The 17080-nt window shown below is 38.1% G+C and overlaps 1 protein-coding gene across 3 annotated transcripts in view; it reads right to left on the bottom strand.

Annotated features, from left to right (window-relative positions):
* Positions 1-17080, bottom strand: part of RUSC2 (RUN and SH3 domain containing 2) — a 71671-nt gene that overhangs the window by 48904 nt on the left and 5687 nt on the right. The window contains exon 1 of one of the 3 annotated variants that reach the window (XM_044386825.3): positions 490-8893. The exons of the other annotated variants lie outside the window; for them this stretch is intronic. The gene's annotated coding sequence lies outside the window, so the exon portion shown is untranslated. Of the gene's footprint in view, positions 1-489; positions 8894-17080 lie in introns of those variants that run through there. 3 annotated transcript variants of the gene reach the window in all.

The raw sequence follows: 17080 nt of genomic DNA, 5'->3' as shown, positions 1-17080 counted from the left end.
AGCAAAAAAGTGTATATAATTAGTATATACATTTCCTCTTTCCTCCCTGGTTGCATGTTAAGGATAGAGACCGTCTTGCTCATCTCAGTAGTCACTTAACTTAGTAGAGAGCCTGGCATGTGGCTTAAAATGTTCACTGAATTGAACTAAGGAGGACCTGAATCTTCACCAAACTAAACTGGAAATTTCTTTTTTTCCTAGAGCAGAATTTGGTTCTACAGCGGTAGACATATTTACACACTAGTTCTAGTTCCTGTTGGGATGGGGGGTGCTGAGAGGATCAAGTGAGTACAGTGGCTGGCTTCTGGAATGTGCAGGGTGAGTATGCCCAGGTATAATTCCTCTCCGGCAGGTCCCCTCACACCCAGCTCTGCACTCCCTCTACTGCTAGTGGGAGCTGAAGCAAGAAAACCAGAACAGCATGTTCCAGCCAGAATGACAGATCACACCCTCCCCCCCCTTTCTTCATCTCTCCCCACTTAACCTCACCGGTCTTCAACTCTGTCCTATGAGCTGCCTCCAGTGGGGCTGCTGAGCATCTAGGAAAGAATGCAGGATGTGTCTCTAAGAGTCCAACACTAGCTGAGAACAGCTTGTTTTTTCCTAAAAATGGGCAGTCTGTAAAGTTACGTAAGACCCAGCTCTCTTTGCTGGGAGCTTTTCCAACTCCAGCTGGAGAGATTCCTCAAGCTATTTAGAGTTTCAGGAAAAGGGTTTGGAATTTCCTGACTGGCCAACCTATACTGGAGACATCTCTGGACAGAGATGGGGAGGTTCCGGCAAGGAAAGCAGTAACTGAACTCCCACTGCCCCTCAATTGTGGACCCACTGAGTTCTCCTGGAAATAGCCTGATCCATTTATAGTTAAAATATCAGAATGAGGACAAGCCCCACTGCCAAAACCAGAACCCAAATAGAATCAAGTCTTTGGGGCTCACGCAAGAGAGGCCGGGTCTGGGAAATCTAATAGCCTGACCTAGAAGCATACCAATAGGGCTTTGGAAGGGCTTCCTTCGCTACTTTAGGCAGATGTATGGAAGAATTTGTTACTGGCCTGAAGAACCTCAGATGCCAAAGTCTTGCACAAGAACTGGATCAATCAGTCAATAAACACTGACTGAATACCTATGAAGTGCAAGATACTGTATTACGTGAACAGAACAGACCTGGTGCTTTTCTTCATGGAGCTTATAGTTCACCTGTGCAGACTAAACAAGTAATTGAATAACTATGACCATATAAACCATGAAGTATGCCTTTGGAATATGCTACGTTCAAAGGAAAGATAGCTAATCCACAAAAGCCAGCTCTGTCCAGGGAGGCCATTTAACGTATTTGTTAATCAGGGATCAGTTTACACTGAATTGGCAACTGAAATGATCTGTATTTGAACTGAAAATTCTGGTCCTTGAAGGAGTCATTAGAATCTATCAATAACTTGCTCCCAGTTGAGCTCTACTTATATTGACATTCATTTTGCTGGAGTTCAGTCCCTGTTTACTTCACACACTTTTACTTAAGCATAGGAACTCACTTCAGCTAACAAATTACTGTCCATTACAGTGAAGAAATAGAACCCTGACTTCCAGCTATAGGCCATTCACTTTTATTTCTTTCTGGTCAACAGAGAGAGTTATTAAAAGGTCAGTATGTAATTCTGTTCTTAAGGACTAATTCTGTAGCATGGGGCAAGTTATTTGATCCTCCTCAGCCTGAGTTTCTTTACCTGTAAAATGGGGATAATAATACCCCTCTTAGAGGGGGGTTGTGGGAGTTAGAAAGAAGATACAGAAAACATCTAGTACAGTGGATGGTATTTAGTGAGGGCTTGGTAAATGGCAACTATAATAAATGTTAATTATGAATCTCTTCTCTTTTCTTGAACCCAGTACCTCCTATTGCCTTTTCGAGACTGTTCTACTGTTCAATCTGCTAATTTACAACAGGGAGACTTGCCACCATCCTACCCATGTTTTTCTTTTCAATAGGCACAGCATCCCAAATTCTTTAACCTTTCTTCATGGCTCTGTTCTTTATCCCCTAAGTCGTAAAGTGGCTCTGTCCCAAGAAACATCCCAAAGGAATACAAAGAAAGAAGGTTACAGTGAGTTTACAACTTATCTGTGAGTCAAGAATTCCCCAACCAGTGAACACAGTGAATTCAGGCCCTTGACTACCTGAATTGCTCAGTGTCAGCAGAACACGGTGAAAGTGAGTCCTTTGCATAAACTCATGGGCTGGCAAGAGTCTCCTTAAAAGATCTAATTATTTCTAGACACATACACCATGTGACTCTCAATCCTATAGCTTCTGTGTTACAAAAGTCTTTCTTGTCTATCTTCTCTTCTAATTCCTACAATTATTACTCGAATTCTAGGCCCTCCTTCAACACCATTTTCAAGGGCTATATTCAATCTTTGGGCAAAGATTTCTATGGGCCAGGAATTGAGACTATTACTAGGAATAAAATAGTGAACAAGAGATATTATCCCTGCCTTCACTGAGCTTACAAGCTACTGAAGGAAGACAGACAATTACACAAATAAAAATATAATTACGAAGTGTGATAAATGTCATGAAAAGAAATACAGGGTATTAAGAGGACTTGATTAAGACTAATTAAGGCACTGGTTAAGAGGTCGGGGAAGGCCTCTCTGGCAAAATGATGTTTAAGTTGATCCTTGAAAGGTGAGTTGAAAGGAAGTTAAACAGGTAAAGAGTGGGGGACAAACGTTCCAGGCAAAGGGAATGACATGTGTGAAAGGCCCCAAGGAAGAAAATGGATGGTATCTTAGAAAAACTGAAAGGAAGTCATGTGGTTGAAAGTGTCAATTTTATTTGACAATCTGGAGTTCACTGGTGATCTTGACATAAATCATCTCAGGGGAGTGGCAGGAAATGAGGTTAGAAGAGGGTTCAAAAGTGAATGGAGGGGTACTTGGGTGGCTCAGTTGGTTAAGTGTCTGACTCTTGATTTTGACTCATAATCTCACGGTTGTGAGATATAGCCCCGCATTGGGCTCTGCATTGGGCATGGAGCCTGCCTGAGATTCTCTCTCTCCCTTTCCCTCTGCACCCCAACCTGCGTGCATGCTCTCTCTTAAAAAAAAAAAAAAAAAAAGAAAAAAGAAAAATTGAGTAGTGGAGATAGCACAGATGGCCAATGAAGGTTGGCTGTTAAAGAGGGTAGAGAAATAGAGAGTAAAGAAATGGGACAGTACCAAGGGGGTGATATGTGGTCAAAGGACTTTTAAAAAATTAATATTTATTTTATCAAATTGATAAATGCACATGGTTACGAAGTTAAATAGTATTAGCAGATTTATAATGAAAAATAGCAATCCTCAGCTCCACCTTTCCCACCTCTGTGTCATTCTAGAGACCGCTACTTTCAAATCTTTTAGCTATCTCAGCTGGCTACGTTTATAAATAATATACTTATTTAGTTTCTTGGTTTTAAACATTCTCTTTTTATTTCTTCGTATAAAAGACAAAAACTCAGCAATTTCACATCCACCTTCCTCACAATTTCTGGTTAAATTAATATCCAGTGTTTACTGTGACTTGGTAGTCTGTGGACCCTCACTATTACTATATAATTTATAATACTTGCATCTCTTTTGGTTTAGTTCGCTATACATTTGCCCCTAATTCTTCCCAAATTGTCTAGCAGAACAGTAAAAATCCCTCTCAATATAACTTTCCAACAAATACAGTTTATTTCCCCCGGAAGATCCTCCTGAACTTTCTGTTCTCCTGATGCTTTCTGAACAGACTCCTTTCTGTGCTTATGACACCACTATCATGCTGGGCCTCCCTTTATCATCATTCTAGGAACTTCCTTTGCCTTTCTTTTATGTTAGTTGCCCTAGGTTCTAGATCCCATTTTTTTCTTTCTTGTTTACGCTTTCATTTTGCTGGAGCATATCCTTTATAGCATCCTAAAAAATGATACACAGAAGGAACATTTTTGAAATGAATGTCTGAAAATATATAGTTTAAACTTTCACGCACACAAAAAAACTTCCACAGATGATAATTTGATTGTGTATAAAATCCTAGGCTAGAAATCAATTCTTCTGGGGCACCTGGATGTCTCAGTTGGTTAAGTGTCCGACTCTTGATTTCAGTTCAGGACTTGATCTCAGGGTTGTGAGTTCAAACTCCATGTTGGGCTCTATGCTGGGCATGGAGTCTACTTAAAAAAAAAAAATCAATTCTTCTCGGAAATTTGAAAGCATTGCTCCATTGCTTGCTAATTAGATTTCATTATTGTTCAGCCCAATGCCATTCTGATTCCTGATATCTGTATATAATTTTTTTTTTAAAGAAGAGTTTTGGAATTTCTCCATATCTCCAGTGTTCCAAATTTTGATGATGAGGTACCCTTGGGTAGGTTATTTCTATTTTTGTACTGGGCACACAGTACCCTTTTATTTTTTTTAATAATTTTTTTTTATTATATTATGTTAGTCACCATACAGTACATCCCTAGTTTTTGATGTAAAGTTCCATGACTCATTACTTGTGTATAACACCCAGTGCACCATGCAGGATAGCTGGTGATAGGTATTAAGGAGGGCACAGTACCCTTTTAATTTGGAGACTCAATGTTCTTCGTTCAGAGAAATAACTTGCTTGCCTGCCTTCCTTCCCTCCTTTCCTTTCTTCCCCCTAATTTCCTCCCCACTCATACTGAAGATTTAGAAAAGAGATGGGTTAAATGATAACATCCTGAGAAGTAGTAGTAGCTCCAGAAATTCTATACAGGTTGAACTTGGGATCAGCAAACAGATCAGAAGGGATGGGTAGGAGGGGGTGGCATTAGGGAATTGTCTTGAAGTTCCATTTGTATAGGAATCACACTGTTTTTACTCAGGATACAGATTCATTTGGGGTAGCTTAAAAAGTGTATCATTTAGGTATGATACTCTGTGCTGAATGGACATAAAAAACAATCTCAAAACAGCTTAAGCAATAGAGGAAATTTATTAGTCAGACCTATCAAGAAGACCAGAGGTAGAGTTACTGTGGGGATAGTTAATTCAGAGCCTCAGCATGTCATTCAGATATTCTATTAGGTGACGGGATGGTTATCACCATCTCAACCATTACACCCAGCTATGTTAACATTCAGAGGCCAGTGGGGAGGAAGGTGGATAAACTCTCCTAAATAAATTGTGTTCGGTTTCAGTGGGAAAACAGTTGTTGGGCAGCCAACCAGTTGCAAATATTTCAGGATACTACAATGGCTGAAAAAATAATGTAGGAGGATACGCTATCCAGTGCACCAGGGAGGAATTGGCCTTTGTTGACGGCTGGAATATTTCCTCCATTCCAACTAGTGAAGAGAGGATGGCTGTAGACACATTTGCAGACTGGTAGTAGAAAGTGAGAAAGTTCATGTTTTAAGGCTTCTTTTTTCTTTCTGAAGTGCCTGAGTCAAAGTCATCAACAGAGTGCATGGAGGGAAAAAAAGGAGGGTCAGGAGCTGCAGAAGGTAGTGAAAGTATAAAATATTTGTTATAAAGAGTAGAAGAAAAACTCTGTAAGAAAAATATAGCAAGATTGCTGGCCAACGTAAGTTTGGTGATGATGAATTTAAAGTGATACTAAATCTGCTGGGCTGTACAATTTTCTCCAGCAATGCAAGGTGTTTCAGTACAGACAGAGGGAAGGTGAGGGGTTATGTTCTTTCAGGGTTAGGGTTTTACTAGATGAATATATTTTTAAGAGAATGATTATAATGTGAATAAAGTTAAAGGCCTACCATTGAGGGTACTCCAACAAGTGAATGGAATACACTAAGCCATAAACTGTAAAGCCTCATAGCAACATGGAAAAATGCTTAGGAAATAATGTTAGTTAAAACAGAATACAAAATAATTTTAATGGTGTAATTACATTCCTACAAACTTTATATATGCATGTAAACAGAAAGGATAGGTAAGATGGGATTACAGGTGATTTAAATTTATTTTATTATTGTTTTATTTTTAAATTGTTTTTATATATTTACCTTATTTTTAAAAAATTTCTACTTATGCTTCACTTTATGTCAGCTTGATTTATAGATCTTCTTTTTGTAAGGTCTTTATCTAGTCTACCAGTATTAACTGACCGTTCTATTTTCTTTAAAACTTGTTTTATAGGGCTAAAACCAAACTCATCCTGGGGCCAGGCTAGAATTTCTGTCCATGTTAATAAATTCATGGATCTTTGGTGAAAGCAAAAAAACCTTAGGAATGTAGATTTGCTGACCTAGGCTTTAAGTCAGTTCAGTTACCATAATTCATTCATTACACAATGTTTATTGAGCTTATACTATTTGTCAGACATTATGTTAGGCACATGAATATATGCCAGAAATCAGCCTAGGGAAGAGAAAGACCTTTGGCTCAAGCCAGACATTCACACAGGGCCTCAAACTTAGCCTTTTATCCTTATGCACAAATGAATTTTTATATGTAAATTAGATATGTATAATAGCTTTACTGACATATAATTAACATACCATAAACTCACCTTTTTAAAATGTACAATTCAGTGGTTTTTAGTGTATTCATAGGGTTGTGCAACCATCACCACAATTTAATTTTGGAATATTTTCACCACCTCTAAAAGAAACCCTATACCCACTGATCTTACATCCTACAATCTTACTAAATTCATTTATTAGTTATAATAGTTTCTTGTGGATTCTTTAGGACTTTCTATATGCAAGATCATGTCACTTGCCAACAGAAATAGTTCTACTTTTTCCTTTTCAATCTGGATACCTTTTATTTATTTTTCTTGCCTAATTGCTCTGGGTAAAATTTCCAGTACAATGTTGAAATGGCAAGAACAGATATCCTTCTGTTCCTGATCTCATAAGGAAAGCTTTTAGTTGTCTTTTTCCACTAAGTACAATGTTAGCTGTGGGGGTTTTTTGTAGATGCCCTTTATCAGCTTGAGGAAGTTCTACTTGTTGAGTGTTTTTATCATGGCCTCGTCAAATGATTTTTCTGCATCTATTGAAATGATCATGTGATTCTTATACTACACAGAGTTTATTTATGTAAATATTTAAAATATGCCAAAATTATTATAATCCTCCTTTGGTTTTCAGTCATTTTTTAAAAAAAATTTTTGAGTGGGCTCCATGCTTGTAGCCCAACATGGGGCTTGAAATCATGACCCTGAGATCAAGATCTGAGCTGAGACCAAGACTTGGACACTTAACTGACTGAGCCACCCAGGTGCCCCAGTCGTTTTTAATATATAAGGAACTTCAAAAACTGGGGCACCTGGTTGGCTCACTTGGTAGAGCATGTGACTCTTGATCTCAGAGTTTAAGCCCCATGCTGCGTGTACACACTACTTAAAAAAAATTAAAAAAAAAAACCCAAAACTGGATGAGACCAGGATCTCTTAAGATTTCTGAGAGATCCTGGATTCAAAGACTATTCCCGCACTCACAGAGTTTACAGTTAGGTGTTAACTGTTATAATGGAGTCCAGACAAGGCCAAAGGAAGTACAGTGGAAATCATACCTACATTTGTAAGGGGTGGTTAGGAAAGGTTTCAGAAATGATGTCATATGAGTAGATACTTAAAGGAGTAATAGAAATATTTGTGCGGGTCAAGGGAAGGACTTCAGTCAGAACAAATGTAGAGTTCCTTTTATTATTCAGCCATGAGAAAGAAGGAAATCTTGCCATTTGTGACAACATGGATGGACTTATGCTTAGTGAAATAAGTCAGACAAAGAAAGACAAACACCATATGATCTCATTTACATGCAAAATCTAAACAAAACAAAAAAACCAAGCTCTTAGATACAGAGAACAGATTGCTGGTTGTCAAAGGGAGGGTAGGGTTGGGGGGTGGGAGAAATGGGTGAAAGGAGTCAAAAGGTACAAATTTCCAGTTCTAAAAGAAATAAGTCAGGGGGATGTGATGTATAGCATGGCGACTATAGTTAAACTATACTGCATATTTAAAAGTTGCTTAGAGAGTAAATCTTAAAAGTTCTCATCACAAGAAAAAAAATTATGTATGGTGATGGTTGTTACCTAGACTTATTGTGGTGGTCATTTGCAATTTATGCAAATATTGCATCATTATGTTGTACACCTGAAACTAATATAAATGTATGTCAATTATATCTCAATTTAAAAAATGTGGCTTTCAAGAACTGTTCAGTGGTATACTTTCATTTTACACTTGTCTTTTTTAGATTCTCTGTAGTGAGTATATTCATCTATCTTAAGAAAAAAAATACAAAATATTTTTCAGATAATATTTTTAAACAAAAATAGACAAGATTTTGCTTTAAGTTTCAAAGGGAAAATGTCATAATACCTTTCATTTCATCTTTCTCCATAAAAAAATTTAAGTTTAAATATTTTCTAGGTTAAAGTATGGGCAGCTAATAGCATTTCCTTAGAACGATTCTCCACAATCCCTTCATCTTGAATGAGTGAGAGATTTATAATCCTAATCTCTAAGGAAGAAAATCCAGTGTGGAAATGATATGCCCCAAATAACACTCTTGGACAGTGGCACTATTTGCCTTCAATTTTTGGGGCTGGTACGTGGGGCTCTCCCCTGCACCCCTTACCCTCTAACAAAAGTTAGGTCAACTCTGAGAACCACTGATTAAAAGGCTGAGATTAGAGTGTGTATCTAATAGTAGTTCTGCTCAAAGTGTGGTCGATGGACCAGCAGAATCAGGCTCATCTGAAAATTTATTAGAAAGGTACACCTGGGTGGCTCAGTTGGTTAAGCATCTGCCTTCGGCTCAGGTAATGATCCCAGGATCCTCGGATTGAGTCCCTCATCAGGCTCCCTGCTAGGAGCCTATCTTCCTCTGCATGCCACTCCCCCTGCTTGTGCTCTCTGACAAATGAATAAATGAATAAATGAATTAATGAAAGAAAGAAAGAAAGAAAGAAAGAAAGAAAGAAAGAAAGAAAGAAAGAAAGAAAGAAAGAAAGAAAGAAAGAAAGAAAGAGGAAGGGAGGAAGGAAGAAAGAAGGAAAAAAATAAATACTTGCACTCCAAGCTAGACTTACTGAATCAGAATTTCAGGGATAATCTAGGGGATTTTTATGCACCCTCAAGTTTGAAAAGCACATGTCTAGAGGAAACTGGGCAAAGCGGCTAAGGGTACTCAAAAGGAAGGAGGTGCAGAGCTCCCCAATGTTCAAGGTATACATTTTTTTTTTTTTAAAGATTTTTTTTTTTTTTTTTTTTTTTTTTTTTTTTTTTGTGACAGAGAAACAGCCAGCGAGAGAGGGAACACAGCAGGAGGAGTGGGAGAGGAAGAAGCAGGCCCATAGCGGAGGAGCCTGATGTGGGACTCGATCCCGGTACGCCGGGATCACGCCCTGAGCCGAAGGCAGACGCTTTAACGACTGCGCTACCCAGGCGCCCTCAAGGTATACATTTTTAAAGCATATACATTATTATAAAATAGTGTAAAGACAAAATTTTTTAAATACTATAAACAAGAAAGTATGGCTAGAAAAAAGGTCAACAAATTAGCACAGGTCTCAGATGAAAGGGAAAAAGGTACCTATAATTCATTCCTAGTTCCAAGAAGTTTGTTAAATTAAGGCTATCAGTTGTTGTTTTTATTTTATTTTATTTATTTATTTGCCAGAGAGAGAAGGAGAGTGAGAGCGAGAGAGCCAGCACACACAAGCAGGGGGAGAGGCAGGCAGAGGGAGAAGCAAACTCTCTGCTGAGCAGGGAGCCTGATGTGGGACTCAATCCCCCTGAGCCCAAGGCAGACACTTAACTGACTGAGCCACCCACGTGTCCCAAGGCTATCAGTTTTATATAGGAATTTGGGAACCATATGTACGCAGAACACATATTGGTTATATTTCTTTCAAACCACGATTGGCTTCTGGTGGGTGGTCAATTGAAGATGATGGGATCGCAAATTCAACCATTTACTTGAACCTGTTTCTACTTAGGAATCATGACTCAGCAGGAGAAACATCTTTATCAGAGGCTTTCAAACTGTGCTTTACAGAGCTCCCTCAGGGAACTGTGAGAAAGGGGGATGAAGGGGATGGAGAGAAAAGGAGGGAGAGATGACTAGGTTAGACTCTATTTCCCCAACTCCCTGTTTCAACCACAACAGCTCAGATTTTATCTTTTTGTGTCCACTTTCTTGTGGAATATACTTGAACAAAAAACTCCTCTCTAAAAAAAGTTTGAGATTCTCTACTACAGATCTTCCCAACACAAAGCCACAGCTGTCTTTTGTTCTCATGAGACCAATGACTCTTGTTAACTATTACTACCATTTGGTTGTTAGAAAGGACTCACAAATGCATAATGAGGCAGGTGATTCTGCTTCCAGGCCTCCCTTCTCCAATCATTATCATTAGGGATGAAAAAACTAATGATGTTATAGGTTGCTGTGTTGATGTCAAGCAAAGCACATTACATAAATCAGCCTATAAACTCAAACACTACATTACCTAAGAAGTTAACTACAGCTTTAAGTATAAAGAAAAGAGAATAATATTTTAGAAGAAGTAGACTAGCTCTTGTACAACCAAGGAAGAGATATGCCTCAAAGTAATCACCTTGAAAGACTTAATTCAGTACAGTAGTGCTCCTATTCAAAATACTTCTAGAACTCCTGGGACGCCTGGGTGGCTCAGTTGGTTAAGCATCCAACTCTTGATCTCGGCTGGGGTCTTGATCTCAGGGTCATGAGTTCAAGCCCTGTGTTGGGCTCCATGCTGGAAGTGGAGCCTACATTAAAAAAAAAAACAATTCTAGAACTTCTATAAAAAATTTAAAAAGGTATGTATGTTTTAAAAAAAAGTTGGGGGCACCTGGCTGGCTCAGTCAGTGGAGCATGTGACTCTTGATCTCAGGGTCTTGAGTTCATGCCCCATGTTGGGTGTGGAGCCCATTTAAAATAAAAATTAAAAAAAAATATATATATATATATATCAAAGTATTTCTAGAACTCCTCTTTTGGAACTGCAAAAAACCCATTAGCCAACTCACAAAATTGTGAGACATAATCAATCATTGTTTTAAGCCACTAAGTTTTGGGGTGGTTTGTTATATAGTAATATATAAGTGATACAGAAAAGTTTAAATCATTATGCTTTGGGGGATATTGAAAGGAAATTATTAGCGTTACAGAAAAACTAGCTATGCTGAACTCTGAGAGAATAGGTTGGTCTGGATTAAAAAAGCTCAGCTGTATCCTTTTTTTCTTTTTTTTTAAGATTATTTACTTATTTGAGAGAGAGAGAGTGCACACAAGAAGTGGGGAGAGGCAGAGGGAGAGGGAGAAGCAGGCTCCCTATGGAGCAGGGAGCCTGAAGCGGGGCTTGATCCCAGGACCCTGAAATCATGACCTCAGCCAAAGGCAGACGCTTAACCAACCGAGCCACCCAGGCGCCCCTAAAACTTGACTGTATTCGTAAATAAATACAACACTTTAAAAAACAAGGAAATAATATATTTTTTAAAAGATTTTATTTATTTATTTTGGCAGAGAGAGAGACAGCCAGTGAAGAGGGAACACAAGCAGGGGGAGTGGGAGAGGAAGAAGCAGACTCCCAGCCGAGGAGCCTGATGTGGGGCTCGATCCCAGAACTCCGGGATCACGCCCTGAGCCGAAGGCAGACGCTTTAACGGCTGAGCCACCCAGGCGCCCCAGGAAATAATATTTTTTAAGAGAACTCCATGATGAATGGGATCAGCAGTAGGTCCCTGACTTTCTTCTCTTGAGTTTTTGCTTTTTTCCTTAGGGTCACCTGAACCCTATCTATTTTGACTTCAGGAATACTGTGCTCTCCTTTTTTCTTTACCTGAGCATGGATAAAAATAACTTTCCATTTCTCCCTGAGTACACTAAATATAAGGCTACATTTTCTTTTTTAAAAAGAGTTGTACAAGAAAAGAAAGTACAAAAGTATAAAAACAGATAAACAAGTTAAATATAGATTTTAGAATACTAAGATAAGCAAGTTAAGTATAGACTTTGGATCCTAAGATAACTAAAGTCTAGCCAGAAGTTGGCTGGCCCTGTTTTTCTCTCTACCCAGTTATCAATCCACTGTCTTTGACTATTGGACCTCACACAAACCAAAAACACAGCAGATATTTCAAGGCTCAAAGTCTTATCTTCCTGGAGGAGATAAAAGACTGTCCTATTAAATCAAGAAATTCTAGAGGACAGAGGATTTCTTCTTGAAGTATCAAATTAATTTTTAAAAAATTTTAGGTATTTTGGTAAAATTCCTTTAAAAGTACACTTTTACTGGGGCATCTGAGTAGGTCAGTTGGTTAAGTGCCTGACTCTTGATTTTGGTTCAAGTCATCATCACAGGGTCATGGATGGAGCCCTATGTCGGGCTCTGTGCTCAGCAGAGTCTGCTTATCCCTCTCCCTCTGCTCCTTCCCCAGCTCCTGCTCTCTTGTTCTCTCAAATAAATAAATAAATAAATAAAATCCTTTAAAAAAAAAGTACACTTTTACTTATATACTTTGTTTTACATATAGTATATAGGTTATAATTTAACTTTTTCTTTTTTTAAACTTTTTCTTAATGATTCACTACAAACACTAATTAATATACTAGGCTAAAATACAGTTTTGTTCTCAGTGTTTGTTAAGGACTTGCATACCAAATTATCAAACCCTTTTCTAGTCAATAGGCAAGAAAAAGAAATAAAAGACATCTGAGTCTCTGTTTGCAGATGACCTGTTCTTACTAGTAAAAAACCCTGAAGATTCCCCACAAAACTGTTAGAACTAATAAATTAATCTGGCAGAGCTGCAGACACAAAATCAACACATAAAAATCTGTTGTTTCTATACACCAGCAAAGAAAAATATGAAAAGGAAATTAAGAAAACAATTTCATTTACAGTAACATCAAATAGAATAAAATACTTAGGAATAAGCTTAACCAAAGAGGTGAAAGACTTGGACACTGCAGGAAGAAATGAAAGAAATGGAAGAAAACACAAATAAATGGAAAGATACCCTGTGTTCATGGATTGTAAGACTTAATACAGTTAAGATGTCAAAACCTGCAATATGTGACAGCATAAATAGACATTATGCTAAGTGAAATAAGCTAAGCATAGAAAGAAAAACATTATCTGATGTCACTTATATGAGGTATCTACATAGTCAAATTAATGAGTCGAAGAGTGAATTGGTGGTTGCCAGGGGTTGGAGGAGAGGGAAATGGGGAGTTGTTGTTCAACGGGTATAAAGTTTCAGTCAAGCAAGATGAATAAGCTCTAGAGATCTGTTGTACAACAATGTACCTATAGTCAACAATATATTGTTAAGTGTTCTTTCCACATTAATTAAAAAAATGTCAATACTACCCAAAGCAATTTGAAGATTCAATGCAATCATTTAAAAAATCCTAACAATATTTTTTTGCAGAAATAGAAAAATCCATCCTAAAATTCATATGTAATCTCAAGGAATCCTGAATAGCAAAAAAATCTTGAAACAGAAGAATAAAGTTGGAAGGCTCCCATTTCCTAATTTCAAAACTTACTACAAAGCTACAGTAATCAAAAGAGTGTGGTATTGGCATAAATACAGTCATACAGACCCATGGAATAGAACAGAGAGCCCAGAAATAAACTCTGGCATATCTGGTCAAATGATACTTGACAAGAGTGCTAAACGTATTCAATGGGGGAAAGGACAGTCTTTTCAATAAACAGTGTTGGGAAAATTGATATCCACATACAAAAGAATAAAGTCGGGCTTTTGTCTTATACTATATACAAAAGTTAACTCAAAATGGATCAAAGACTTAACCATAGACATAAAACTAGAAAAAAACATAGGGGGAAAACTTTGTGCCACTGAATTTGGCAATGATTTCTTGTATATTGCACCAAAACCACAGGCAACAAAAGAAAAAACAGACAAACAGGATTTCACCAAAATTTAAAACTTTTGTGCATCAAAGGACAATCAACAGAGTGAAAAGGCAACCCACAGAATGGGAGAATATATTTGTATATCATATATCTGATCAGGGACTTCTATCCAGAATATATAAAGAACTCATATAACTCAGTAATAAAAAGACATATAACCCAATCAAAAAATGGGCAAAGATGGGGGCACTTGGGTGGCTCAGACGGTTAAGTGTCTGCCCTCAGCTCATGTCATGATCCTCCAGGTCCTGGGATCAAACCCCAAGCCAGGCTCCCAGCTCAGCAGGAAGTCTGCTTCTCCCTCTCTCTCTGCCTCTCCCCCTGCTTGTGCTCTCTCTCTCTCTCAAATGAATAAATAAAATCCTAAAAAAATTTTTTTTTGAAGAGTGAGTTTAAAAAAAAATATGGGCAAAAGATTTAGACATTTCTCTAAATATAAAAATAGCCAATAAGCCCATGAAAAGATGCTCAGCATCACTAGCCATTAAAGAAATGCAAATCAAAACCACAACGAGATACCACTTCACATCCGTTCATCTGACTGTTATTAAAAGCAAAACAAAAAAACAGAAAATAACAAGTGTTGGCAAGGATGTGGAAGAACTGAAACACTATATTGCTGGTGGGAAGGTAAAATGGTACAGCCTGTGGAAAACAGTCTGCTGGTTCCTTAAAAAAGTAAACATAAAGTTACCATATAATCCAGCAATTCCATTTCTGGGTATATACCAGAAAGAATTACAAGCAGGAACTCAAACAGATATTTGTACACTCATGTTCACAGCAGAATTATTCACAATAGCAAAAAGTGGAAGCAACCCAAGTGTCGATTAACAAATGAATGAATAAAACAGAATGTGGTACATCTATTAATGACTACTATTCAGACTTAAAAAGGAAATTCAGATACAAGTTGCAAAGTGGATGAACCCTGAAGACATTATGTTAGATGAAATAAACCAGTCACAGATAATATGATTTAACTTAAGAGTAGTCAAATTCATAGAGTAATCCAGAGTAGTCAAGTTCATAGAAAAAGCAAGCAAAATGGTAGTTCCCAGGGGCTCTGGGGAAGAGGGAATGAGAGTTATTGCTTAGTGGGTATGGAGTTTCACTCTGAGAAGATGAAAAAGTTTTGTAGATGGATGGTGGTGATAGTTGGATAATAATGTGAATATACTTAATGTCACTGAACTGTACACTTCAGAATGGTTACAATCTCTCCGAAGAAGATATACAGATGCCCAAAAGACACGTGAAAAGATGCTGAATATCACTCATCATCAGGGAAATGCAAACCAAAACCACAATGACATATCGCCTTGCACCTGTCAGGATGGCTAAAATCAAAACACAAGAAACAACAAGTGTTGACGAGGAGAAAAAGGAACACTCTTGCACTGCTGGTGGGAATGCAAACTGGTGCAGCCACTATGGAAAACAGTATGGAATTTCCTCAAAAAATTAAAAATAGAACTACTCTATGATCCAGTAATTGTACAACTGGATATTTACCCAAAAAATACAAAAACACTAATTTGGTGGGATACATGCATTCTTATGTTTATCGTGGCATTATTTACAGGAGCCAAACTATGCAAGCAGCCTAAGCGTCCATACATAGATGAATGGACAAAGAAGACGTGGTATGTGTATATATTTATACACACATTACAGAATATATATAACAGGATATTATTCAGTCATAAAAAAGAATGAAACCTTGTCAGTTGAAACAACATGGATAGAGCTAGAGAGTATAATGCTAAGCAAAGTAAGTCAGAGAAAGACAAATACAATATGATCTCAATCATATGTGGAAGTTAAGAAATGAAACAAATGAGCAAAGGGAAAAAAGAAAGAAAAACCAAGAAAGAGACTTTTTTTTTAGAAGGGGAGAGGGGGAGGGGGAGAGAGAGAGAATCTTAAGCAGACTCCACGCTCAGCATGGGACCTGACATAGGGCTCAATCTCATAACCCTGAGATCATGACCTGAGCTCAAATCATGAGTTGGACGCTTAATGACTGAGCCACCCAGGAGCCCCCAGACTCTTAACTACAGAGAACAAACTGATGGTTACCACAGGGGAAGTGGGTGAGGAGATGGGGGGAATAGGGGATGGGAATTCAAAAGTATAGTTATTATGATGGAGAAATGATTAAAGAAAGAATGGTTAAGGGGCGCCTAGGTGGCTCAGTTGGTTGGGCGTCTGCCTTCGGCTCAGGTAATGATTCCATGGTCCTGGGATCCGGTCCTGGGATCCAGTCCCGCATTGGCTCTTTGTTCAGTGGGGAGCCTGCTTCTCCCTCTGCCTACCACTCCCCCTGCTTGTGCTGACAAAAAAAAAAAAAAAAAAAAAAAAAGGAATGGTTAAAATGGTAGATTTTATGTTATATACATGTTAACACAATTAAAAAAAAAAGTTAATGTGGTATGGGAAGCTCTGCTATGAATTAGACTTTTTTGTTAGAAGTGTACCCCATCCCACTCTCATCCCCACTCCTGACCATCTCTCTCAGAGCCATGCTGATCTCTGGCCACTCAAAATAATATGCTCTTTTGCATGACAGACTCATTTGACAGGTACTATACTATTATATGCCAGTGTCTGAGTGGGTGTTTTCTGGGTAACCCAAACACTGATCAATCAGACAATCTCTACAGAGCTTGCCCTTACCCTAATGTGTCATGAGCCATCCCAGTCAACTGACTTTTAATAGGGTGCTCAGTCATTGTGTATGAGTAACAGAAGAGAAGGGTGAGTTATTGTCCTAAGTTTGCAGAGAGAAAATTAGAACGCATAAGCCTTCCCATGAACTAGGGTTGCCAGATTTAGCAAACAAAAATACAGACACCTTGCTGTTTATCTGAAATTCAAATTTAACTTGGCATTTTGTATTTTATCTGGCAACACTCTGAAGTTCTGGAAGTTGAAGAGAAAATAAATCAAATAATCCAGAGTGTTCTGGGCTTACTGAGGTCTTACTTGATAGGGAGTCTAGACAGGAAAAAGTAAAAAAGCTCCTTAAAAACTGGTTCCACTTCCCCCACCAAAAAAAAAGTATTGGTCTCCACATGCAGTGCCCGTGTGGACTCCACTCAGGAGCCCCTCCGTGCTTTGGGTTTCTATTATCC

The sequence above is a fragment of the Ursus arctos genome, unplaced genomic scaffold, assembly GCF_023065955.2.
Source record: "Ursus arctos isolate Adak ecotype North America unplaced genomic scaffold, UrsArc2.0 scaffold_18, whole genome shotgun sequence".
Taxonomy (NCBI): domain Eukaryota; kingdom Metazoa; phylum Chordata; class Mammalia; order Carnivora; family Ursidae; genus Ursus; species Ursus arctos.
The sequence above is the reverse complement of the archived record's forward strand: the minus strand, read 5'-3'. Positions and strand labels throughout refer to the sequence as shown.